Genomic DNA, 27,212 nt, shown 5'->3' with positions numbered 1-27,212 from the left:
AGAAAGAGGGAGAAAAAACAGACAGAAAGAGAGACACAAAATCCATAGATCAGGCTGACAGGCCTGAAATTTCAAAAATAGTTGATTTCTCATCTTACATCCAAATAGTAGAGTAAAATAGTAGAGTGGAATGGTGGAAACTCAGACAGGATTTCTAAGTTAAAAGCTTGAAGAAGAATTAATTTTTCAACCAAAGACCTTTCATTCTTCTTGTTGTTAGGTGTCATCAAGTCAGTTCTGACCTATAGTGACCTATAGTATCTACAGAGACCTTTCTAATACCTATAGAGAGACCTGTAGTTCTGACTTATAATACAACAGAACTGAGCATTGCTTGGTGCTGCTCCATCCCCAAAGTTGTTCCCATGCCGGAGCCCATTGTTGCAGCCACTGTGTCCATCCATTTCTTGATGGCTGCCCCTCTGCTTTACCAAGCAAACATCCTTCCCCGGAAACTGGCCTCTCGACAACATGCCCAAAGCATGTAAGGTAAAATCGTGTCATGCTTGCCTCTAAAGAGTACTCTGGATATACTTCTTCCAAAACAGAGCTGTTTGTCATGGTATTTTTACACACACCATGGTATTTTCTATACCACAATTCAAATATTTCTATTCTTCTTCAGTCTTTCCTATTCAATGTTTTCCGTTGCATATTAGGTGATAGAAAACACCATGGTATGAGTCAGGCACACCTTAGTCTTCAAAGTAGCGTCCTTTTCAATAGTCTAAAGAGGTCTTTTGCAACAAATTAACCAACATGAAGTGTGTTTTGATCTCTTGACTGATGATTCTATTAGTATTGATTATCGATTCAAGCAAAACAAAATCCTTGTCAACTTCAATCTTTTCTCCTTTTATCGTAATGTTAACTATTGGTCCAGTTGTGAGGATTTGGGTCTTTTTCACATTGAGTTTTAAGCCATAATAAAAGTTGAAATCCTTGAACTTCAAGTGCTTCAGGTCCTTCTCACTTGCAGCAAGGAAGGTTGTGTCATCTGCACATAGCAGTTTATTATTAAGCCTTCTGATTCTGAAAAGCTCTCCTCTTCATATAAAGCAGCTTCTCTGATTATTTTCTTACCACACAATCCTGGTGCACACCTTTTCTGATTTAAAACCATGCGTATATCCTTTTTTGGTTCACACAAAATGTTGATAGATGTACAAATTTGTCATGAGTACAATGAATTTTTCTGGAATTCCCATTCTCCTCAAGGTTATGTGTATTAAAGAAGTAAGATTTATGCACTACTCAAACTTTTGTTTTTCTACTCTGAGGAAGCCGGTCCTAATCAGAAGAGTAAAAAAGGGGGAAAGTATTTAAGGCAGACATTACAAGTACCAATAAACAGGAATATATTATCAGGTAGATTCTCTCCTTGGGTTGTATATACGTATTATCAAAGTGGTTTTTCCCCCATTGGCAGGTGTCCCCACCAACAGAAATTCAATTGCTTTCTTCAAGACAGACATCACCCCTCCCCACCTGCCACTGTGTGCCTTGACTTGAATTTCCAGCACAGTTCTCTCATTACTCTTGGACAAGGATCTGCTGACTTCGGTGACCTTAGTGCAATTTTGTTATGCGACAATTGATTCATCTTCTTGTGCCCCTTCATTCTTGAGAAATTGAGGTGTAGCCCCCTCTATCTAGATGACTTTTAAGGTGTACACTTAAAGTGGTAATATATGTTTCTTGGACATAAGCAGACTAACTATCTCATTGCTTGGAAGACCATATTAGAAAGGAGAAGCCTGCATTTATCTTACTGTTTATCCTTATATTAGTAGATTCATACAATATTTGTGCCTTTGTATGAACTAAATTCACTAGCAAAATAGTTTCCAGGTCCATCCATTTCATAAGGTATTTCGTGGTTTCATCACTGTTTTTAGGTGTGCGTAGTAATCCATTGTGTGTGTGTATGTATCAGAGTTTCTTTCTTTTTTGTACTGGAGTTTCTTTATCCATCCTTCTACTCATGGAATTTGGGACATTTACAGCTTCTTGCTATTGTGACCTGTGCCATAATGCACATGGGAGGACTTAGTCTGTTCATGCTCTGTCTCCGAAGTCTTTGGGATATATGCCCAGCAGAGATAATGTCAGGTCACATCATCTTTCTTTCCCAGTTGTTTTAGGTAGTACCATATTGCTTTTCAAAATGGTTGTATATATTTGTTGAAGAGAATGCCCTTAACCCATTTAATGTTTTTTTGTCCTTTGTGGAAAATTGGTTTCCTGTGGATGAAAATTTTTATTTCTGGGGTTTCTTTTTATGTTTTATTAAACTGTGTCTCCGTCATTGTAACCACACCTGGGTTTTTGACTACGATCATTGAGTAACGGGTTTTGAAGTCAGGTTCTGTCAGGCATCCTACTTTGTTCTTCTTCGTTAAGTTGTCCTTTGCTTATCCTGGGTCTCTTCCCTCTCCATATGAAATTGGTCATTAGTTCCTTCCATTTCTTTAAAGAACAAAATTGGGATTTGGATTGGAGTTGTGTTGTATTGTGGATTGCTTTAGGTAATATTGTCATTTTCACATTATTAAGTCTCTTTGCATGAGCACAGGGTCTTATTCCATTTCTGTATATATCTTGCTTTCTTGTAACAACATTCTGAAGTATCTTTGTATAGGTCGTTTGTTTCTTTGTTTGGGGTTATTTCCAAGTATTATACTTTTTGTGTGACTATTCTAAGTGGAATTGATTTCTGCATGTCTTCTTCAGAGCTCTCTGTGCTGGTACAAAGGAATCCAATGGGTTTCTATTTGTTAATGTCGGATCCTGCTACTTCACCCAGTTCCTCACATTGTTTCTAAGAGTCATTTTCTGGAGTCCGTGATGTTTCTATATACAAAATCGTATCTTTTCGTTTCTTCTGTATCCCCTTATATTTCCTTGATTTTGGGGGGTTGTTTCATGATTGTGCCTAAGACTTCCAGAATAAGATTGAGAGCGAGTGGTGACAGTGGACACCCTTTTCTAGTCCCTGTTCCCGGGGACAGTGTAGCAGGTTCTCTCATTTCAGGGTGAGGCTGTTGGATCTTCAGATAGTCTGTATCATGTTGATACACTTCCATCTGATTCCTATTTTGCTACAGCTTTTGAGACGTAGGTGTTGGATATTCGCACATGCTTTTCAAATGTTAACTTAATTGGTAATTAATAATATTTCCGAATTTCTATCGTGTCGAGAAGTATTGTAAATTTGTTACCACAATCACTTTCAAAATACTTTTTTCTTCCTGAACTCGCTTGCATTGTCTCCCTTTTACTCCCCTACCACTACCATCACCACTGTAACCACCCCACCCCCATCCCCCCCAAAAAAAACCTACTCTACATGCTGTCCTTACGTGTTGACTAATCCTGGTTTCCTATACCGAAAGACATAAAGACATGTACCACAGCTTCAAGTGGGTGACCCCCCAATGACATAACTCCTGTGTTATAAACCCTAATATGAAGAAACATAATTTTTAAATAAAATTCAGAATATATTGAAAACCAGTTCTTGTGTAGCATGCATCAGAGAGGGAGGTCAATGACAAAGGTTTAACCATTCAGGACAGGCTTATCCCTTTTATCTTTTTGAAATCATTTTACTGGGGGCTCGTATACCTCTTATTCCCTTTCATTCTATGTACACTTCTCTCCAACACACTCTGTTTTGTAACCACTTTCCTCCGATCCCTCAGTGATGGGTAGAGGGAGATCAGAGGAGGCATTGTCTAATTTTTTCTCCACACTTTGCTCTAGTCCCTGTATCTTCTCTGTTCCCTTCCTGAGGGTGAGGATTGAACTGGACCACGTTAATTGTTCATAAATTAGAGCTAGGATTTAGTGCGAACCCAGAACCCATTCCTGGATTTATATATTTTTTCTTTGTTTCTTTTTTCTTTATTTGTTTATAATCTGCCTTAGACTCCCTTTCAAAACCTCCCTGTTAATTTCTGGTATATAGTCTTAACAATTACCCTCTTGGTACATAGATCTTCTGATGATTGTCTTTAATTAGCAACTAGTATGACTTTTTCAACACCCTACTGAGAGAGAACGATTGGGCAATGTAGGTAAATGCCATATAACAGCACCTGAATTATTCACTTGTATAGAACCATTCTTTCATGGCTGGCTGCTATTTACACAAGTAATGGGGGTTAAATGCTTTTTCTGCATCTCTTGATATGATGATGCAGTTCTTATGATTTATCTTGTTTGTGTGGTGGACCACACTGATAATTTTTTGAATGTTGAATCATTCTTGCATCTTTGGTTTATGTCACACTTGATCATGATGAATTATGTTTTCAATATGATATTGGATTCTATTGGTCAGAATTTTGTTGAGAATTTTTACATCTATGTTCATAAGGGATGTTTGTCTATAGTTTTCTCTCTTTGTGAATCCAGAAAACCTAAAGAAATTGAGAAGGTCACCAATAAATTCCCAACCAAGAAAACGCCAGGATGAGATGATTTCACAGGGAAATTGTACCAAGTATTCAGTGAAAACATGTCACCTATACTCCACAGACTAATTCAGAATACAGAAATGGACAGCAAACACACTCCCAAACCCATTCTCTGAGTTAGTCTTGATGGCCTTCTCAATTTCTTTGGTTTTTCTTGATTTTTGGGTGTGTGTTTATTGTGGTTGACTCTTGTTTCCTCAACAGCATGGTACAGCTATTAGTGGTGTTTAAGCTGCCAAATCACGTAGAGGTATTTGGTCCTTTTTAGTGATGTGGGAGAGTTCTAAAAGGAGTTGGAAATTATAAGATGGTGAAATGAAGAAAAAGAGAGAAAGAGATGGATAATTGGGAAAGGTCATAGGGAAGAACAAAAATAAAATTAATGTAATGATAGCAATAATACGTGATTGTCTTTATAGACACATAACTTTGTATCAATGATGGGGAAATGTATTTTGAGAAGGGTAATCACAATCAATAAGTTCCACTGAGATATTAAACTTGAGGAAAAAGCAGAAATAAATAATGAGTGAATGGGCAAAAAGGGACAAAAGAGACAAAACTTTCAGGTGTAGTCACCAATTTCTGTTGCTATGGCTGTGTGAGCATGGGTGTTTCAGTACACTCAAAGTGGGGAACAAGCCATTGCTTGAGTGGATGTGTCATATTTAAAGGACTTCTTGTTTTCCTGTGAATGAAGGGGCATTCTTGGAACTGCACCAAAAGGGAACACTGGAAGAGTAAGTGAGAGAGACTTCCAAAAATATATTGTAACAATAATACAAAAACTACAGAAATTAATATAAACTAGAAGATAAAAGCACTTTGTGGGTGGAGAGTGCCATTCTTAGTGTTATTTTTTTGAACAACATGTATTCTGTGTAGGGGAGCTGGGCTATTGGGCTGTGGGGGGGGGGTGCGGGCACAGAGGTCACCAAGACCAAAGCAGGAAAGAAGGAGGAAGGGAGAGAGGGAAAAAGGCAAAAAAAGTTACACTTAGGTAGTGATTACATCCGCACCAAGATGCCCACAAAGAGCTATCTCCCAGAAGCCAGCAAGGGAAGGGTTTGGGCTGGTTGGGTTGTTTTAGTGGCTGGGAAAATAGGGACTCAAAGAAGAAACGCATGCCACTGGTTGGCAGGCATTGCTGTTTTCCTGCGTTAGAACATTTTCTTTAGTCCTGTACTCATCTTTGATAACTGCTCGTTCTCTCCAGCCTGCCTTGCCACATGCCCAAGGAAAAATTAATTCAGTTATTGTCTTTATAGATTTATTTATTCTGGATTTCTTATATAGTGCAGAATGGACCAGTTATCAGACATCAAAGAGCTAAAAACCATATCAGTGGGTGTTCACCTCCCTGATACGATCAATGAAGACAAACGTGTGCATAAGCAAACATGGTGAAGAAAGCTGATGGTGCCCAGCTTTCAAAAGATATAGCATCTGGGGTCTTAAAGGCTTGAAGATAAACAAGGGGCCATATAGCTCAGAAGCAGCAAAGCCCACATGGAAGAAACACACCAACCTGTGTGACCATGAGCTGTCCAAGCGATCAGGTAACAAGCATCAAGGAACAAAAACTAATATCATTGAAAATGTGGGTGAGTGCAGAGTGGAGACTCAAAGTCCAATGGTAGCCAACCGTACACTCCTTGCTGAGGGGCTGTGGGGAGGAGATGAGCCAGGCAGGGTGCAGGGTAGCAATGATGAAACATATAACTTTCCTCTAGTTCTTAAATACTTCCCCCTTGCGCCACTATCACGATCCCAATTATACCTTGCAAATCTGGCTAGACCAGAGGATGTATATTGGTACAGATAGCAACTGGAAACACAGGGAATTCAGGACAGATGACTCCTCCAGAACCAGTGATGAGAGTGGCAATGCCTGGATGGTGGAGAGAATGTAGGGTAGAAATGGGGAACTGATTACAGGAATCTATATATAGCCTCCTCCCTGGGGGAGGGACAGCAGAGAAGAGGGCAGGGGGAGACATCAGACAGTGTAATATATGACAAAATAATAATAATATATGAATGATGAAAGGTTCTTGAGGTAGGGGGAGTGGGAAGGGAAGGGGAAAATGAGAAGCAGATATTAAGGGCTCAAGTAGCAGGCAAATATTTTGAGAATGATGATGACAACAAATGTATATATGTTCTTGACACAATGGATGTATGTATGGGTTGTGATAAGAATTGTAAGAGCCCCCAATAAAATGATTTTTTTTAAAAAAAGAAAGAAACAAAAAAGAAAACAATAATAACACAAGCAAAGTAAAAAGGATGAAAACTTCAATTGAAATAAAGCAGAAAAATTAAAATGGATTAAAACAAGAACAAATTTAAAATGGATTAAATACAGATAAAATGATATACTGTTAAATTTTAAATTAAGTGCATCTGCCATAATCTACTTTCTAATGGTCAGAGGGGATTCACCACCGGAAGGTTCTTGGTTGGCATTTTTTATTTTTCTTCTAGAATTATATATATATATATATATATATATTTCACTCCCCTGTCTCTCACCTGCATAGTTTCTACTTTGTCCAAGCTTATCCTTAACAGTTTTCTTTTATATTTGATGGCTAATTTTCCCCCTAGTTGTCTCAGAATTCTATCCTTTTTCTTAAAATTGGATGGTTTCACTATGATAGGTCAGAGTGTCTTCCATAAGACCTCTATTTTCTTTCACGATGATTCATACTATTTTTAGACTTTCTTTTTCTTGCTCCAGAATTCTGAGCAGGGGTAGCTTATTGTACGTGATAGTGTCCCACATGATTCTCAAGCTTTCTTTTCTTATATGAGATTCATTTTTTGTTGTTGTTGTTAATTGATTTCCTTGGTTGTAGTCACATTGATTATCTTCAAGTTCACTGATTTATGTTTTCTTTTCTTCCATTCTATTTCTCAGGTCTTCTACTTGTAATGAAGAATACGACACTGGTTCCCTGGAATCTGTCTTTCCCAGCATAGTAAACCCTAGGATTATCTATTTCAAAATGCTCCATTTCAACTCCCTAAACCTTAACTATTATCAACCTTTATGAGCTATATTTAACTTTTGAAACTTAATTTTCCTAGTTCATATGTCATACATTCCATATTCTGATTGGTAAGGGATGTTTGCAGTTTTTCCTCTCATTTTGATGTCTGTTCCATCAGCAAATAATGATCTTGAATGCTTTACTTTATTGATGTCCTGATGGTTGACAGTTTTGTTTAGTAACTGTGGTCATTCTTTTAGTAAGACTCCTTTACTTGCCCTTGTATCTGTATTTGTTTCTTTTTCTTATGGCAGTCATTGGCACACACGCAGAGTATCGAATTAGTTTGACAGCATAATACTTTTTTCCCCAACATTCTGACTTGCTATATTACAAATAGGATAAAATTGCAAACCCTTTATAATTTTATATTTAATGCTTTATGTCTACAGTATTCTCTCATGACATTGAATAAAACAATTGGCTGTTTTTGTCCCATGTTTTATTGTAAATGTTGATAAAGGAACCCAGTAATCAAGCTGAATCCATCTTATTAAGTGTTGTGATAGCAGATGCTAGATAAATTTCTAAACACAGTCGTTGAAATCTCTCACATTCATGCGAACTGTCTCAACAGTTCAAGCTGAAAAAACTGTGCCTATTGGCATGAGCAAATTGGAGGAGGGGTTCGTAAACCATGTCAATATTTGCTAAGCTCTAATTTACTTCATTATGTGACTTGATGAGAGTTTATTCTCCCAATTCAAACCCTGGAGGCAACCGAGAACTTTTGAGAAAGAAAAAGTAGATTTTACTATAACGAAAAAGCTTGGAGACTAATCTCAAACCAAGTTTCCCAAGTTTGGGGGATTTAGCATTATTATATGCATTATGCATGAGGCTTCTGTAAGTAAGTGGGCAATTGCTGGTACTAATTAGCATTTTAGTGAGTGTCATGAGAGTGTATTTTTTTCTGGTTTGACTCAAGAAGTTCATCTAAGGATAGCTTTTTGGTTTATTGCCCTTGTTTCAAGAGATGGAAAACATTGAAGTGATCTTGTACTGTCATACAGATCTTTATTAGGATGTCACAGATCCAGAATGTTATGCATAGAAGCAGAATAATGTAACCCTGCTAGTTAACCGTAGTTTAAGTTTTATCATTCCATCCTGGAACAAGATTGCTATTAAGGGAAAATTTTATGTGTTATTTTCTCTTCCTACATATATTAGAATATAAAAATCTGATTTCTGAGTGAATGAATGACAGAAATTTGGGAAAATACATTTTCAGATTTCACTATTTGTTCCTAAGAAACTAATCCATTATTTAGAATGGATGCACACACACTTATACATGCACAAGTATTTTATGATTTATAAATTAATTTTCTTCAGGAAAATGTTATCATAGAAGAGAATTAATAATTTGTAGACTTTACAAAACAGTTTAAATAGCCAAAATTATTAGTAGATTTTATTATGATTAATTCTATTTTTCACCTTAGCTAAGCTATAGTACTAATAAAATCTGTTACTGTGGAAATATTTTATAAATGTGGTTAAGGTCCACAAGCTACATTAAATAAAAGAGGACCCTCAAAAACACGCGTGAATGTCATCCAATTAGTTGGATGACTTAGAAACAAAATTGAAGTGTTACAGAAAATAAGTCATTCTACTTAAATCTCCATCAACTACTTCCTACGTTTCCAGCCAGTTTATGTGAATCAGTTCATGTGTATCTATTGAAATGTGTCCTGTCATGGACTGAAATGTGTCCTCCCAGATATGTAGCAATTTAGCTTAGTCATGATTTCCTCGTTGAGTCATTGTTCTCCATCATTTTCTTCAATTAATTGTCCTATGTGTTATAAACCCTAATCTGCCTGTAGTTAGTGATGCAAGCTTAGATTATGATCAGTACTGTTAGATTATGTTTCATTGTGAATGAGGTAAAACTGTGTCAACATGCAACCCCTTTACTCAGATCAAAGCCCTCATCTAATATAAAGGATGTTTTCTTGAGGTTTGGTCTATATCAATTGTTTTTCTTAAGATAAAAGGAGAGAGAATGGAAGAAAGATGAGACAGCTGACTGCCACTAAGGAAGGAGAGTATGGAGTGGGGAACATCTTTTAGATCTGAGCTCTTATAACTCAGGAAACTTTACTGAAAAGATGCAAGTAGATTTCAAAGTAACACTGGATCCACAGATGTTGAAAGAAGACAAAGACATTTCTCAGAGTTAAAAGAGAGAGAAAGAGAGAAAAAAAGCACTTTTCTATGCCAGTGCCCTGAATTTGAACTGATAGCATCTTCACTTTGTGGACTGAGGTGCACCTTACTGAAGCCATGGTGTTTTCAATCATTTCACATGCATGTGAAAGTTGCACATAAAATTAGGAAGACAGAAGATTAATTGATTCAGTTGAATTACAGTGCTGGTGAAGAATCTTGAAATTACCATAGACTGCCAAAAGAACAAACACATCTGTCTTGAAAGTAATACAGCAGAATGCTCCTGTGGTGGTCACCTAATCTGGTGTCAATTTAAGGATTAAGAGGGTAAGGGTGGAGTCTAGGCTCTCAATCTACAGATAGCCAATGATACTTCTGTGTGGGCATGGCCTTCTACGGAGAATTCTGGGAAATCTGGTACTTCCTCCTTGGAGGCAAGGGACACTTCTCTCTCTGTCACGCCCTGGGAGCCATTGCAGAAGACAAACCGCATTGACGCAACCAGACCTTTGAAGCCAGAGAAGCCACAGAGAGTCCCCTGCCAGCACTGAGATGCTTACAACCCCACTGGACCCAAAGACTTTCTACCCACTGGCTTGTGATCATCCTGTATTTATCTTCATTGCATGTGTCTCATGAGTCTAAAGTAGACTTTATAGATTGATATAAGACATATGGGCTAATATCAGACTTATGGCCTTGAACTGGACTTAGCTGGGAGGTTTTCTCAATGTTCAAGTCCTCTTGTATATAAATCTCTTTCTTATAAGACCCGTCCCGCCGGTCAACAGTGTGGGTACCTGAAAGAGGAACTGGGAATGAAGATGGGCAAGAGACGCAGAAAATGGAGACAAGACAGGTGTCTGATCTAGTCTCATTTATTGAGCTGAGAGCAGAGGCTTAAATAGCCAGTGAAGGGCGGGCACCATTACATCATATGGAAATAAGGTATAGCTGGGGTAGCCAATAGTCGTGCACCTACCAAATGGTGGGTGATTGTGCTCAAATAGGTCCGCATGCTAATGAGGCATACCGGGTGCCTGGCGGAAGTGCTGCCAGGTGTGTGTTGTCCAATGAGCATAGTGGCTGCTAGCAATTGAGCACCAATCCTAGTCAAGTAACTAATGACCACAGGGGGAACAAGGGCAGGAGGACCACTAGGCACAATTTATATGACAGAAAACTGAGAGTAAATACATGAAAGTTGTATATGGCTTTTGATCCAGCGCTGAGGGACATGCAGTTCCCTACACTTATACACATATGTGTGCCCATGGATTTGTTTCTCTAGTCTATCTGGACTAACACAGGTCTTTAGAAACGAGGATGACATATCAGGGGGGATCAGTCTCTGAAAAAGGGTACCATGCTTGGTAAAGTGATGGGTACCATGCTTGGTAAAGTGATGCCAATTTAGAAAGAGGGAGGCTCTTGACAAGATAGATTCACCCAGTAGATGCAACCACGGGCTCAAGTATAACAGCAATTGTGCGGATGGCACAGGCGCAGGAAGTGTTTCTGTTATGCTTAAGGTTGCTAGGAGTTGGAACTGAATGCAGGGCACCTAACAACAACAGCGTCCTAAACCATTAGAGCCACGGGTCTCAACCTGTGGGGCACGACCCCTTTGGGAGTCAAACGACCTTTTCACGGGGGTCACCAGATTCATACCCGTAACAAAATTACAGTGATGAAGTAGCAACGAAAATAATTTTATGGTTTTGGGGGTCACCAAAACCTAAGGAACAGTATTAAAGGGTGTGGCATGAGGAAGGTGAAGAACCGCTGCATTCGAGTACATGTGTGTTTAGAAAAGTCTCCACTTGGAGTATTAGTAGCACTAGAGCACACCCTTACCCCCCTCCCATAAAAAACATAAAATCCTACAAAAGTACTGACGTTCTGGTTGCTGTCCCTGTCAACATGGACCTATTTGAAAATTTGGCCTTTCTTTTGCTGTGCTAATCGGGTAATGGTAACATAGGTATATCCGAAACCCAATCACTCCTGCGTTATGGAAAGAAAAACACAGAAAAATAGATACACACCAGGAAGACAGACCCCGCGAAACACCGAAGATCACTACAGTTCTCTAAGCAGCATCTGTGGCTCTAAAGAAGGGCAGAGACTTCCAGATATTTGGTCCTCTAATTTGGAATTTTAGCCTTAAAATAAATATGAGACCATACATATCTGTTCCTTACAGCAACTTTTATAAATTAGTCTTGAGGTCACATCCTGTAATTTTCACATATCGTTGTGAAGAATGAGAATCTCAGAATATTTACTTATGCTCTTGAATAGCCTGCAGCAGCTGTTCCAGGAGAATACCCATGAAGCACTTGCTGAAAGAGAGTAAGGGGATGCTAAATGGCTTTTGTGTTGGTCCGGAAGGATTAGAGATACAATTCCAGGGAGACTCATATGTGTGTAAGAGAGAACTTTATATAAAAGTGTAATTGTATATTAAGAAAAAATCCTAGCCCAGTCCCAATCGAGTCTATAAGGTCAATATTAACTCTTATATCCTATATCAGTCTGTAATTTCCTCTTCAGCCTCATTCAACACATGCAATGACTCCAAATGCAGGAAGATCACAGGCCAGCGGGTAGAAAGTCTTGTGGATGCAGTGGCAGTGGAAGCACCTTAGCCAGGGCTCAGGGGTCTCCATGTGGCTTGTCAGTAGGAAGACAAGCAGAGAATCTGTTTGTATCTGGCCTCCAGTTAGCTCCTACACACCTCCAAATGATGTCATCAAGCTGTGACCTGATTGACAGACTAGACTCCACCCCTTAACAAACTGACAAGAGGTTGTGTAACTGCCACAGTTGTAGATCAGGAAAAGTACATATAAGGATTATGTACTTTCACCATAATTACTCAATCTGTATGATGAACAATTAATCCAAGAAGCTGCACTACATGAAGAAGAATGCTGCAAGAGGATTGGAGGAAAGCTCATTAATAACCAGCAATATGCAGATGACATATAAATGTGCTAGCTGAGATGAGAGTGTGCAGGCTTCAGTATGAATAAGAGCTCAGTGTAAAGAAAACAAAAATTCTCACAACTAAACCACTAGATACTATCATAATAAATGGGGAAAAGACTCAAATTGTTAAGGATTTCATTTTACTTGGATCTTCAATCAGTTATGGAAAAGGCAAAGCCTTGAAATCAAACGGTGCATTGCATTAGACAAATCTGCTTCATAACACCTCTTTATAGTGTCCAATAGCAACAATGGCACTTTGAGGACTAAGCTATGGAAGCTTTTTAGTTGCCTCTTATGCATGTGGAATCCTGAAAATAAAAATCAATACCTGAGAAGAATTGATGTATTTAAATTATACTATCAGCAAGAAATGTTCAAAATATCACAATTGTTAGCACAACAAGGAAGTACATCTGGATAAAATTACCACAAGAATGTCCCTTGAAGATGGTGAGAGTTTATGTCACTTGCTTTGAACATGTGACCGAAACCAGTCATTGGAAAAGGGCATCCTGCTTGGTATTCTAGGAGGTCAACCAAAAACAGGAAGATCTTCAATGAGATGTCTGCAATGATGGGCTCAAAATAGCCAATGCGACGATTCAAGACTGGACAGTCTGTTGTTCTGTTGTACGTAGTGTTTACATGTGCAAGAGCCAATTTTCAGCATATAGCAACAACAACCACATCTGTTGTAGCTGACAATTTGATTCCACATTTAAACATACTTTATCAGAGTCTTAACACTGACAGCAATGGAAAGTGAGGATCGTTAAAGGCAATAAGGAAATGGATCATCCACAGCAAATATGATTGTTTTAATTAAGGATGTGCCCTATTGGCAAAGAGGGTTTTGCCGGCTAACCACAGCATCAGCAAGTCAGCAAGTCAAGCCCTCTCCTCAGCTGTATACAGATGAGGATTTTTACCCCTGTAAAAAGTTTTTAAACATTTTTAAAGAGCACTGTCATGCAGTTGAGTCTGATTCATGGCATCACTGAAGGACAGGGTAGACCTTCCCCCAATGGGTTTCAGAGACTCTTAGGGGAGTAGAATCTCCATCTCCTTCTGGCACAGAACTTTTCAGGTTACAGCCCAGTTCATAACCACTATGCTACCAGTTCTCCGTAAAGCAGGGGTTCTCAACCTTCCTAATCCGTGACCCTTCAATACAGTTCCTTATGTTGTGGTGGCCCCCAGACTATGAAGATCATTTTAATTGTTACTTCATAACTGTAATTTTGTTACTGTTATGAATTGGTGGTCCCTGCGAATGACTCATTTGATCCCCAAAGGGGCTACAACCTACAGGTTAAGAACTGCTGCAAGAGGTACAGCCATGGAAACCACAGGGCTAGTTTTGCCTGTCCTATAGGGACTCTATGAGCTGGAATAAACTCAGCAGCAATGAGGTTTATTAACATGTAGCGTGATTAGACTAAGATTCTCAGTGGTATAAAAATCATGATGCAGCCAGGCCTCATGATGAGATATGATACGATGTAGTTGCCTCCAAGATGAGATCGGGCATGGCAGCCAATCAGTTGAAACTGACCTTCCTAGCAGTTGGGACCTGAATCAAATATACACGGACATTCAGGCAACTCTCTCTAGCCATGTGATCTCTCTGAATTCTGCATTCCCTCTCCAGATCTGACATCTAGCTGTTGTGACCTGAGTCCATAGCCTATCATATTGCTTGGTGATCCTGAAATGTGTTAGTCCCTGCAGACAGTGAGTCATCATACCTGTCAATCTTGGGTTCATTAGTTTCTTCAGCACATTAGCCAACCACCTGCCATCTGACCTACTTTGGTTTACCAGTGCCTGCAGCTGATGAGTCAGGAGAAGCCTCCACCTGGCATGATACCCAGATAGCTGGGACTTACCAACCTGAATACAACCTATATACAAGCATGTTACTCTCCAACCTATCGTGTTGCTGTGAGTCAGAATCTAAGGCAATGAGTTCCAATTTTAAAACGATGTGAGTGGTTTCCTTGAACTAAATCTCTCTCATATGCATGCACTGGATTCAGTAGATTTGTTGCTGTAGAGAATCTATGCGGACGTTTGTTACCAAGGATAGTTCTAGAGAAACAAAATTGTAAAATTAAATTGTCTAAATTGATTCTCAAATGTGACTAATCTATAAGACACTGAAGACCAGAAAGTAATACCTTTATAAGGAGCTTGTTTTCTACTGCAATGGCAGTCTTACAAGTCAGCATTACAAGAAATTTTGTTTCAGTTTCTAACAAGAAAGTTTGTCTTTTTTGCTTTGTATTCCTTAACTAGGGGGTTCCTGTAGAGACAAAATAAATAAATATTATAACCAATTCTTAATTTCATGTGACATTAATTTTCTTTTGGATGTAAAAAGGCTATTGTTACAGTAAGCTTGAACATATTTTGAAAGTGTTTTGCAAGTCCTAACATACTAGTGGTTTGTAAAATATATTCATTATCATATTTATCATCAGAAATATATTTTACCACCCAAAACCCCCAATGAAGTTAATATAGCCAACACATATATTAAATCAGTGATATATACCTGCTAGAGATTATGAGTATTAAGATATTCTATGACAAACTGACTGAAAACTAAACACTTCCATACAAATGATACATACTTATATCACTTATAGAATAGTGTTAATCTCTGGTAGATGTTTTCATTAAAGGTATCATAAACTCTAATCCGTGGGTGTGACATCAGTGACACTCACATTTTACTTACATTCTAATGTCAAAATAATCGATAGACTCTTATAAAACTTATTAAAAGTATAACTGAAATTACATTGCATAAGTTATATACGATATATTAGCATTTTTTAAAAAGAGAAGTCGAAGAAAGGGGATTTGAATAGAGAAACATTTGTTTTTATTAAGGCTCTGTGTCACCAATACCTGTCAGCCATTTTGTTCTTTTATCTACTGTAGGCACTTTTATTTTCACTGTTTTTACTATTATTGTTCTTACCCATTGAAAAGCAAATTAACTGTATAAGTACATTATGTATTTCATTTCTATCTTTTTGTCAAACTTCCTGAAACTTTGAGCTGTTGTTAATATTTTTAATTTATAATAACAATATTTCTCTAACTAGGTAATCCACATTTAAAATTGGTCACAAACCTGTGTCAGATATAATTCCTTTAGACATTTTCACATAAGGTGTTACGAATACATGTTTTGGAATATGTTTAAAGTTAACTGAGTGATTTAAATTTTACTGCAGCTAATAAATGCAGTTCTTAATTCTGGAATGAAAAAATATTTCAATATGCTTTAAAATAACAGAGTTGTTCTTAAGTTTTGTGTTAGTTTTTCTTCACTTGTATAAGGATCTGATTTGGGTCAATGATCTGTATAATTGCCAGTGTATATAGAAGAAATGTGTGACTTAAGTCTCTTAAAGCTATAATTTAATGTCGTTGAACTTAAAAATGCACATACTTTAAAATAAATGTGAATAGAGAATCAATTCAATATTTTTACTTTTCATGTTACATCCAATGTCTAATGCACTGTTTGTGACTATTAGGTATCTTTGGCACTGTAACATTCCAGGTTGTTCCTTCCCACTGAAAATCTGTTCTCACGTTATCATACCGAAACGGACCATGTTGCAGTTTTCAAAGTTTGTTCTTGATTTATTTTTTTTCATGGACTGCCTTTTTATAAAACTTTTGCATGATAAAAATCACTTAACAGTTTATTTTTATTCAAATACATAAGAAATCATAGTGCTTATCTTTTAGGTGATTAATTAAGGTGTAATAAGTATGTCAAGAAAATAATGACATTCCATTTCTGTGACTGAAAGTAACATGAAAATGCCATGTCTCTATTTTCATTGAAGAAAATATGTTTACCCTTTTTTTGAGAAAAATACATCATATGAAGTTTATATGATTCCCTACTTATTTATGAAATGCTGTTCCCAAAACTAATTTAACATTTAACTCCATGAACTTCCTTTTTAAATTCATTATGAGTCAAACTCATATCATTCAGAGGTTAAATTAGATAATGGGTCCAGCATTTAATGATATTAAGAACAATGATTATATTAAGGGTATACATACAAACATTACAATTGTGTAATTAAAAAACAAAAATACAGAAAAAATTGAATATTAAGGAAGGAATCTTATTTGCTCTAAATAATAGGTGTTTGTTTTGTTTTCAAATTGAGACAGACTCTAATCAAAAAGGAATACTGAAAATGAGATGGCGTGACCAGTGACTTCATCAACGGGCTCAGGCAAAGGAAGAATTGGGAAGACGGCACAGGACCAGGCAAGGTTTTCTTCTGCTGAGCATAGGCTCCCAATGGGTTGGATCAGACTCAATGACTCCTAACAGCAACAACATAAAATTTTAGTTTCAGAAAATAATGCCAAGTATTATTTTCCTCTGAACATTACCTTAGTAATAGCCAAATATGTTCTTCTCATTCAATTTTCAAATTCTAGATATTTGTACAGTTCATTAAGTTTTTCTGTATCTTTCCAAGCCACTTTTTGTTGCATTCTCTTTAGCTCTTTTGCTTTATCATGTTTCCTTTCGCTTTAGCTTGTCTATGTTTGAGATTAAGTTTCATAAAGCCTAATCTAAGAACAATTCATTCTTATGATGTGGCTTTACTTGATACTTGCCCTCAGGAGGTGATAACTGAGTATATGTATTCGAGAAACCAGATGGTGTAAGGCTATCAAGAAGAATAGTATCTGGGGTCTTGTCTTACTTACACAAGAGACGATCTAAATGAGGTGACAATTAAACTCACAAGGCAGAAGCTCCCCAGTATGCATGATCCAAAGACTTTCAGAGGAGGGAATGTGATTCGAGTGTAAATTCTTAGCACCAGGTTTTCAGAAGGCTAACGAAGACAATGAAAGATCAAAATCCATTTACAGAGTCCCCAAGTGGATTAAGTCTCCACTGAATTGCCTCAGATCATTGAACAAGATTGTGAACAATCTTGTTCACATATAAGGTGAATTGGAAAGTGAATCACTGCAGATAGAGCTTGTATCTGCATCTTACACTTTGCTTTCCTTTTAGAACCATTTTAAATTTGGACTAGTTTTTATGACTTTGTATCACTATATTTTGGAATGACATTTTCTTTCTGGGTCTTATTTCATTGCCATTGTTTTTCTTATTATTGTATGCCTTTTTAATTGAAACCTAGTATTAGTAGACCTGTAGAGAGAGCAACTGAATTAGTGGTTCAGTGAGGTTACTACAGAGGAAGTTGGATAGGATGGGGAAGATTAATGATAATGGATATAAGATAATGAAATTGTTTCAAGACTGATTGTGACAATGATTGAACCACTGACTTGTATGTATGTAAACCATTGAGTTATCTGATATGTGGATTATATGTCAATAAAATGTTGCTGCTGTTTTAAAGTAAGCTTCAGAATCTCTTCTGACATCCACTTCACTATTTTCTATCTTTCCTGTGTTTTTGATGATCTTTTGCTTTCTTTGTGTATGATGGTTTTGAAGTCATTTTACAGCTTTTCAGGTCTTCTGTCAGTGGTATTCAATGCATCAAATCTATTTTTAGATGTTATCCAAATTCTGGTAGACTATACTTAAGGTTTCATTTTTGGCTCTCTTGAACTGTTTTAATATTCTTTAGCTTTAACTTTAACTAGAAGTTAAGCAATTGATTGTCTGTTCCATGGTAGATTATTGGCCTTGTTTTGGCTACTATATTGAATTTGTCCATCTTCTTTTTACAGATGCAATCAATTTGCTTGATTCCTGTGTATTCCATCTGGTGAGGGTCCTGTATATAGCTGCAGTTTATGTTGTTGACAAAGGGTATTTTCAATAAATAAGTTCTTGATTTTTTGAAATTCTCTGATGTAACCCTTAGTGGAGGGTCTGACTGCGAGAGTCAGGGAGACATTATCTAGGGGTCGTAATCCTTTAGGGGCCCGGAGGTGGACAGTGTCCTAATTGGAAAAGAGAAGTACTTCAGTGGCCACTGGTCCGATGGAAGGGGATGCTTTAATTGTCTTGGTCATGTTGGCGATTACCCATGAAGATGGAATTGGAGGTACTATATATTTTCTTTGTCAGAGGGAAAGGCATAACTAACACTGTGTGGTGAGTACTGCTTTGCTAAGAAGTGGGTGGGTGGTATTAATTGGAGATGAAATCAGTGTTTGGGAGTCAGCTTGCTGTGCTCTTTTCCTGAGTCTGGCTAGGCCTTTGGGTTTGTATGGAGCCAGGGTTTAGACTATGAGTCCTTCGATGCCAGTGTAGCCTATTTATTTAATGGCTTCTTCATGTGCCAGACCTTCCCCTAAGCTTTTAAAGTCCACCACTGGACTGGTTCTATATGGACATTTTGTACCGTACGGGGGGGGGGGGCGGCGCTGGGGGGGAGAGGTAGTTCATAGAACCAACAAATATGATGACCAAGCATTGTAGGAAACATGATTGATTTTGTGCCTACCCATAATTCCATTATTTTGCCTGTCCTAAATTTGCTAATGCTTTCCCAGCACTTATAGAACTGTACAGGTTTTATCCATCCTTCAGGAAACACTTGCTGCTGTAAAAAAATCTGATTTTGTCCCAGGCATCCAAGGGATCTATGGCAATACTGTTGTCCACGTGCTAATGTAAATATAAGTGAACACCCAACCATTAAATAATGGTACAGTATACAATTGTAAGTAGGAATTTTGGACTTTGGCTCCATTCTTTTAGAGAAACAGCACCTAGACCAATGTCAAAGAAGAATCGAGTAAGAAGGACCCTCATGAGCCACACTATGTTAAAGAGGGTCTCCTGAGACCAGACTAGAGATAGGCTAGCACAGCAGAATCTCTAATGGTAGAATATATGGTGGGTCAATGTAGCAGACTAAAAGGAACGGAAAAAATTCAATTTCCTCAAAGAAAAATATCATAAAGATACTCTGTAACCAGAGGTCTTCATTCCACAGCAAGTTGGCTTCAGGGGTATTGTTGAGAGACGGAACCAAGTGGTATCCTCAAAAGCACACTCAAGGAAGATCAGATATAGGTGCTGCAGAGGTGTAAGCATCTGCCTCCTTGAGAATATGAATGAGTCTAAGAGATAATTTGATCTTTGTTGGTCCTAATACCTGGGAGGAGTAGGAATTGATTAATCTCCCTGTCAGATGGATTAGATGAGGAGGACTGAGGTTTGGGAGAGAGAGGCTGATCATTGAAAGGTGATACCAGGAGGGTTTTCCTGACAGATTTACTGTTTTGGAGGAGTTAGAAAGGCCATGTATAGCCCTTCCCTTTTTGGCCCTAGGGAACCGGATGGTCTTGATTTTAGTAATACTTGTACTGGGAAACTGGAAAACGTATCTCTCCAGAGGGATAAGATTAGGGTAGGTGCATATTTGCTTGTGTCCTGAGATGTTTGACAAGGTTTAGTCTTCTAACAGCGTGATGAGGAAGGGAAGTTCCCTAAAGGGAAGGGCATGCCATACATTAACTCGAAGGGGCTTGCAAGGTGTAGCTCTTAAATGCATAAGGGCAAGAGCTCGGTAAGCTTGAAACGGATAGTAAAGGAGGCATCCTTTAAATATAAAACTGTTTAATGAGAACCTTGGGAGTGGGGTGCTGGAGAAACAAATCATAAGATGGAGAGTAGATGTTTGTTTGACCTCTCCCTCATGGTAGTTTTTCTTCTTCATCTAGCCAGAGGTCAGATAAAGCCACATTGTTTACTCGGTTCTTTTCTGGAAAGAATATGGGGAGTTAAAGTTTTGATTATGTTTTTTGGTTGTAGTCTTTGGTTATTCCTGTTTAAAATGTGAAAATTCGTGTGATTAGTGCATATGTTGAGCTCAGTGGAAGAAATCACCATTTGAATTTCTCAGAAACCATGATGCTTAAAGAAAATGACTGATCAAAGGTCAAAATGCCTTACAGAAAGCCTGGATCTGGTTTAATGCTCTCAGAGACCTAACCCCATATTTTTGTATAAATAGCAATGTTTAGATAAGGATTTAGATAAACTAGATATGGATTGAACTTGACTATTTTAAGAATTTAGTTTCGTATAGGATTCTATTTTTGTTTATACTGATTTCTTCTGCTTATTATTGATATAATGGTTTATAGAAATATATAGTACACACATTCTTCTGGATAGTAAGACAGAGTTAGATATCTGAACTCCTTAATATAAATGTCTGGGTCAGAGCAATAAGGTCCCAGATGTGTTTTGAGAACTAACAAGTCAGAAAGAGAAAGAGGGATATGTACTCTAACAAGTCCCTCAGCCCCAGCCACCTCACAGAGAGGGAGAAGAGGGGCAGGCGCTGAGGTGGACTTTCCAGATATAGAAAAGAGATGTTTAAGCAGGAAAGGGCTGAAGGTGAATGGGTGTGCGGTGGAGAAAATGGCAGCAGAGAGAGGGGGGAGATGGCATAGAAGATGGCATTGGGAGGAGGGAAGATTGTGATGCAGAAGGTGGAGGAGGTAATGGAGGAGAAAATGGCGGATCATAAATTTGTGGGTAAGAGTAAGTGGAAGGAGCTGAAGGCACCAGCGATGAGAATGCAGGACGATTATAAGGAGGAAGAGTGGAGAGAGTTAGAGCAGACAGAGGCAGTGGCACAGGAGCAGGAGTGGGTGTGGGCAGAGAGGAATGATCGGATGGATCATAGGAAAATTAATTGTCTGGGAGTGGAGGCCTCTCCTGAGCCAGCAGGAGTTAAGAGGTGGGGCAGTTTGGCCACAGAGAAGGGTGGGAGTTGGAGGTGAAAAAAAAAACAGCACATAGGGAACTTCTAGGTACTTGCCATTACATTGACAAAAATTATCAAGGCTACAGAGGATGTTAGAATCGAAAGAGCTTTTTTTCTGGCCATTTCAAATCATTATCTACTTTGTATTGAGTCCAAACCTGTTCTCAAAAGCAAATTATGCATTTAGGCCTAATGTATAGTTAAAAAACTAAAGGTGTAAGGTTAGCAAGAAGGCTTTCCAGAGGTGAATTTCCAGGCAGCCTTTATTGGGTACTTCCCAAGGTTGGAGAGTGAGTGAAATTTGAGCTCCAAAGGAGAGGGATGGACACAAGGGGCGTCCCCATTAAGTTCCGCAGACTCAAGATTCCATGGAAGGAGTAATGAGAAGGTAGCAGGTCAGGAAGGCATCCCCATACTGAGTACAATCCAAGTGCCAGGGTCTAAGAGTCCAGTGAACCAGTACCAGGATTTTGAGACAGGGGCATTTCTGAAAGTCTGTAGAGAGAGACAGTGGAGACCTTGAGGATGGGAGCCCAAATATCCACTCACCCGGAATCAGCCAGTGTGTAAAAGCAGTGTCTGTAACAGCAAGTGCAGAAGGACCCCTGAAGATAACATGCTTCTGCAAGGCCAGAAGGGGAGGCCAGAGGCCAATTTATCCAAGAAGAGGTGGTTGTGGTGCTGGAGATGCATTCACCTGGATTTCAGCACCACGAGATAGAAAAATAAGGCCAAAATACTGGTTTTAAGGATCAGGCTTAATTGGGAAGTGAAATCTGCTGAGCTACTCCTAAAAGAATGGCAAGAGTAGCACGGAAACAACGAAGACACAAGGAAGACGCGTACAGATATACTCCCGGGGCGGAGACTGGTAGCTAGGGTTGGGAGAGCACCTTGTAGCCTCCTGATTGGCAAGTTTGAATGAGGTGGACTTGATGAGGCTTTTGTCAATGTGAGGGTGTGCAGGTGCAGAGAGTGAGCGAGAAGCACGGGAGAGAGCTGCGTGAAATGGCCAGACACATCTTGCCCTCTGCCAGACCGAGTACTCTTCCCTTGCAGCTTTCACATTCCAGTCATCAGTAATTATCAATGCAGCTTGATGGCATGTGGCATCGGTCACAGATGCAAGCTGGTGAACTCTTCCGTTTCTTCAGTTGATAGTGTGTATATTTGTGTATAGTGTGTATATTTGAATAAACAGTCTTATTTGAATTACGCTGTTCTACTTGTAAGTGCATAAATATTTACAGGGTTGCATTTCAAGGCAGTTCTTGAAATGTTCTTTTTGGTGATGGGTTTTATGTTATTTCCCTTTCATTTGTTTTTCTTGGTATAAAAGACCTTCACTTTGTGAGGTTGGTTTTTGATGGGTTCTCTTGGGAGTGCTCTGCTGGGTTTCTCTGCCTGCAGTTGTTATAGAAAGCTCTGCTTTCCCTTCATTCAGTCATTACAGATACCTGTTCCTTGGTTCTGTTCCCTGTAACATAGCCCATTGCCTCCTCTTCCTGGGTTTCTTTCAATCCAACGGTCAGGTTGGATTGCTTTTCTCCTTAAAACACTATCGACTGACTTTCCTGCGACAGTTACCACATGTAGTTATGAGTCACACTGTCAGAGGATAGTGCACTTGCTTTTGAGTTTTTGTCCCTTGCTGATGCTATTAGTCATTTTATGCTTTCCAAGCGAGTCCGACTAGTGACTTTTGCCCTTCCAATATTGTAAACCAAGATGTGGGCGTGACCTGTGAATTTTCTATGATGAGGCTTTAGGTTAATAAAGAAGCTGCATTCTCAAGGTCATTTATTTATGATGGAGAATGGGTTATAAGCCACAATAGGCCCCAATTTCTAACTGAGAATCTTTCCTTCAAATACTTTTCACAGTAAGTACAAGTAAAGGAACCTCTTTATCAGTAAGCAAATATATTTTTAAAATATATGCCCTTTATGGAAGCTTTCAGTAAGTTTTACCAAGAAATTTACACACATTATGGAAAAATGGAAAGCATGCTAATTACATATCAGTGAAAAAAATGTTAATGACATTATATCGAATATTGGCTAACTCCAGTGGGGGTCTTGTCTCTTATTACTGACTTGATGTCCAGTGAGTGAATTATAATGTAAGACTCCTTTCTGTCTTTCAAGCAGTGCTCCTTTTCCCACTTTTTTTTTGTGGGAAAGAACGTTTTTTATGTACTTTGATCCGACATATGTATTTTTGACACCCCATCAGGGTGCATCAGTCTCACCCATTAGTGTTTTCAATTGTTATTGACCTCAAAATTCCTAAATTGACCTCAGCTTTCAGCGAACGACCATTGAACCCTTTGTGATGATCCAAGTCAGCCAAAGCGATTGCACTTCCTTGCTACCAGGAAATGAATGCCCTGCGCAGTGATGCACAGAGACCGGTTTCTTTTCATGATGCCCAAACTCGGCATGTGAGTTTGGGCATTGAACAAACATCAGTAATTGGATTTGTTCAGCTAGTTCAAACTGTTTTTCTAAAGAGTTGAGTGGTGACTCTATGAGAGAAAACTGCAATCAGTCAAAATCAGGTCCACACACCCCCATGGCAACAACATTTCCCTTATTGCTTTCATCAGGATTCAGCAACTACTTTAGGTAAACATCAGGGTCATTCTCAAATTCATCACATCGGTTCAGATAGTATCCAACTGTACTGAGAAACGTATCTGAAGGAGTTCTCGGAAATGCTTCTTCCAAGTAACTTAGTTCACATTGCTTTGGGTAAAAGAAATATGAGGATGCCATTTGTCTGTGTCAAATGCAAGGCAGCTTTACTGTGTTTCAGGCTCCCACCAGTAATCATAAACCTTTTCGCCGCAATCTGGGTACCTCTCCCAACGATAACCTGGTATCAGGATGCTTTTCTCCTTCCTGGTGAATCCCTGTGAACATCAGATCTGCCAAATGGATGCCGATGTCTGTGGAGCACCTTGTCGGCTTGACTAGCTAGCCTTTGGGTTAGTAGCCCATTGCTTAATCTGCAGCACCACCAGGGCTACTCTCTTATGCATAGCTTGGGGTATTTGTACTTTTTTATGACAAACTCATGTTGATGGTAGCTACCAAATTTAAGTCTTTATATAAAGCAGCTTAAATTTAGAGAAACAGCAAATTCTGTACCAAATGTTGAGATATAGCAAATTGAGTTTACCATTCTGAATTTACATGTCAGGTATTGCCAAAGAATGAAATGGTGAACAAAAATAATTACAGACACTACCCATATAGAATTTATTATCTCAAACAAAAATTATACAAGATTTAAATAATAATAAATTATAAACCTGCACTAAAGTAAATACATGAAAAAGGAATACATGTTTTTGAGAGGCACATCCTAATAAGAGCTGTCTAAAGAAATTGGAGATATTTTCCTAGGTAAATGATTACTGCATTTAGGTATGAACTGAAGGATGAGTATAAATTAAATTGGAAAAATAAGAGTGGAGTTTGGAGAGAGAGAGAGAAAACACATTATAGTCCGAAAGAAAGTAGCGTGAAATAATTATGTGGCAAAGACAAAAACAAGAAGTGTGTGGTTGGTTTGAAGAAAGCAAGAGATATCACCATTCCCATTCCTGCGCCTGGGTTCCATGTGTTGTGAGTTCTTTCTCTTGCCTAGACCTATGTAAATGCTCCTGTCTAGTCCAGAGTGGGAAGCAACACTGGGGTCATGATAGTGGGGAGTGAGGAGACCTCAAGGAATCGGAGGTATATTGGTGCTCTCCTGTATCCAGATTGACTCATCCCCTCCCTGTGTCCCCATGTGCGGGGATGTTCCATTGGCCACAGGTGGGTTTTGAGTCTCTGCTTCAGTCACCAAACCTCCATTCTCACAAATTCTTTATTTTGCTTGGTTATTGTTTGTTGTGAATCCTCTGATGCCTGTTTTCCAGTCTCGATGACACCTCATGATCACACCAGTTGGTGTGCTTCTTCCATGTGGGCTTGTTGCTTCACTGTTGGATGGCCATTTGTCTAAATTCAAGCCTTTAAGACCCAAGACACTATATCTTTTAATAGTCGGGCACCATCCTCTGTCTCCACCACATCTGCTTATGCACCCATTTCGTCTTCAGCGATGACGTGGGGTGGTGGGGTGGTTGGTGAGCATTACAAAATGCCAATTTGTTAGAACAAAGTGTTCTGTATTGAGGGAAGGTATGAGCCAAGGCCCAAGGCATGTCTGCAGCCTCAGTGCATTACCTTATAGATATATGTACATAGGTTAATACTTTTATGGATTAATGTGTTTACATAAGTGCACACTTCTGTTAATATCACTATTTATATGATTGCTTCCTAGAAATTACCTGTTTCCTTTTGCCTCCTAAAAGGGTACGGAGAAGGAAGAGATCAATTGCAATGAATGGCACATAATCACTCACTCCCACCCAGGGGGAATAACAACAGAAACTAGAGGGGAAGGGAGACAGTAATCGATGTGAGATTTGAAACTAATCAACAATCTATAATCTATCAAGGTGCCATGAGGGTTGGGGTGGGGGGGAGGAAGAGGAGCTGATCCCAAGGGTTTAATGGAAAGTAAATGTCTAGAAAACAAAGATGGAATATATATACTAATATGTTGGATACACTTAATGCATGGATTGTAACAAGAGTTGTAGGAGTCCCCCAATAAAATGATCTAAAAAGAAAAGAAAAGAAAACAAGAGAATGCTGAAAATACAAGATTTTTCTCCACAGAGAAAAGATTTCCTGAGAACAAGATCCAGCAGGCAATATTAAGAATTTTCTTTTTTTCATTATATATTCATTGAAAATTCATTAAAAGAGTCTAACCTGAGAATTATAAAGGAGAATAAAACTAGTGATTTTAAAAGGCCATTTTAGATTCATAGTAAAAATAAGATATTTTAGGGTGAAGAGTGTAATGTAAATGAGAAAATAGCAATTAAAGAGGTGGCCATAATATTCCATTTGAGGTAAAAGATTCATTCTAATTAGTCAGAGACAGAAAGAGCCTTCAGTAATATGTGCTTCTTATCTCATTTTTCTATCTTTAGATTTTCGACCACCTGGTATCCTAGATGAAGTAGAGCAGATGCAATTTTGACAAAGTTAAGTAGCATATGTTTTAAAAAACCAAAAAGATAGGTCTTTAAATGCAGTCAACTATTGAAAGACTTGCTAATGGTCAATCTAGAAAGTTACACTGACTCTGTACATTTTAGATTGAATTATCACAATGCTTTACTTAATATTATTGCAATGTTGAAGGGAATCCATGTGAGATAAGTGAAAGTCAATTATATATGCTAACTATAACTTCATGTCTTCATTACTAAGTGCTGATCTGATAGATGTTAAGACTACAGAATGCATACAGTGTATTATTTGTGAATATCCATATATTTGTAATGAATTGGGGCAGATTTTGGTGCGCCCAATTAGTCTATGAAGGCAAGGGTCTCCATTACACAGTGTGCCATATTTGAATTAATTTTATGGCTCTTTATTGCCATAGATTTTGTAACTCTCACCCAATAACTAAGGGGGCCAATGCAAATAATGTTCTACCATGGCGATTAGTCAGCTCTTTGTAATTTTTCTCAAGAAAACGGGCAGGTTTTCTACTCCCATAAGTAGTTACAGTCTCAGAAACTCCATGCCTACGGAGTCACTCTGAGTCTGAACCAACTCAGTGGCTTAAATTTTGGATTTCTTTCA

At 38.4% G+C, this 27,212-nt stretch overlaps 1 pseudogene; it reads right to left on the bottom strand.

Moving 5' to 3' along the window:
* Positions 1-23,502: 23,502 nt before the first annotated feature.
* On the bottom strand, positions 23,503-24,431 carry LOC142441401 (deoxyribonuclease TATDN1-like; annotated as a pseudogene).
* Positions 24,432-27,212: the final 2,781 nt, after the last annotated feature.

Source organism: Tenrec ecaudatus, chromosome 2, assembly GCF_050624435.1.
Source record: "Tenrec ecaudatus isolate mTenEca1 chromosome 2, mTenEca1.hap1, whole genome shotgun sequence".
Classification (NCBI taxonomy): domain Eukaryota; kingdom Metazoa; phylum Chordata; class Mammalia; order Afrosoricida; family Tenrecidae; genus Tenrec; species Tenrec ecaudatus.
The sequence above is the reverse complement of the archived record's forward strand: the minus strand, read 5'-3'. Positions and strand labels throughout refer to the sequence as shown.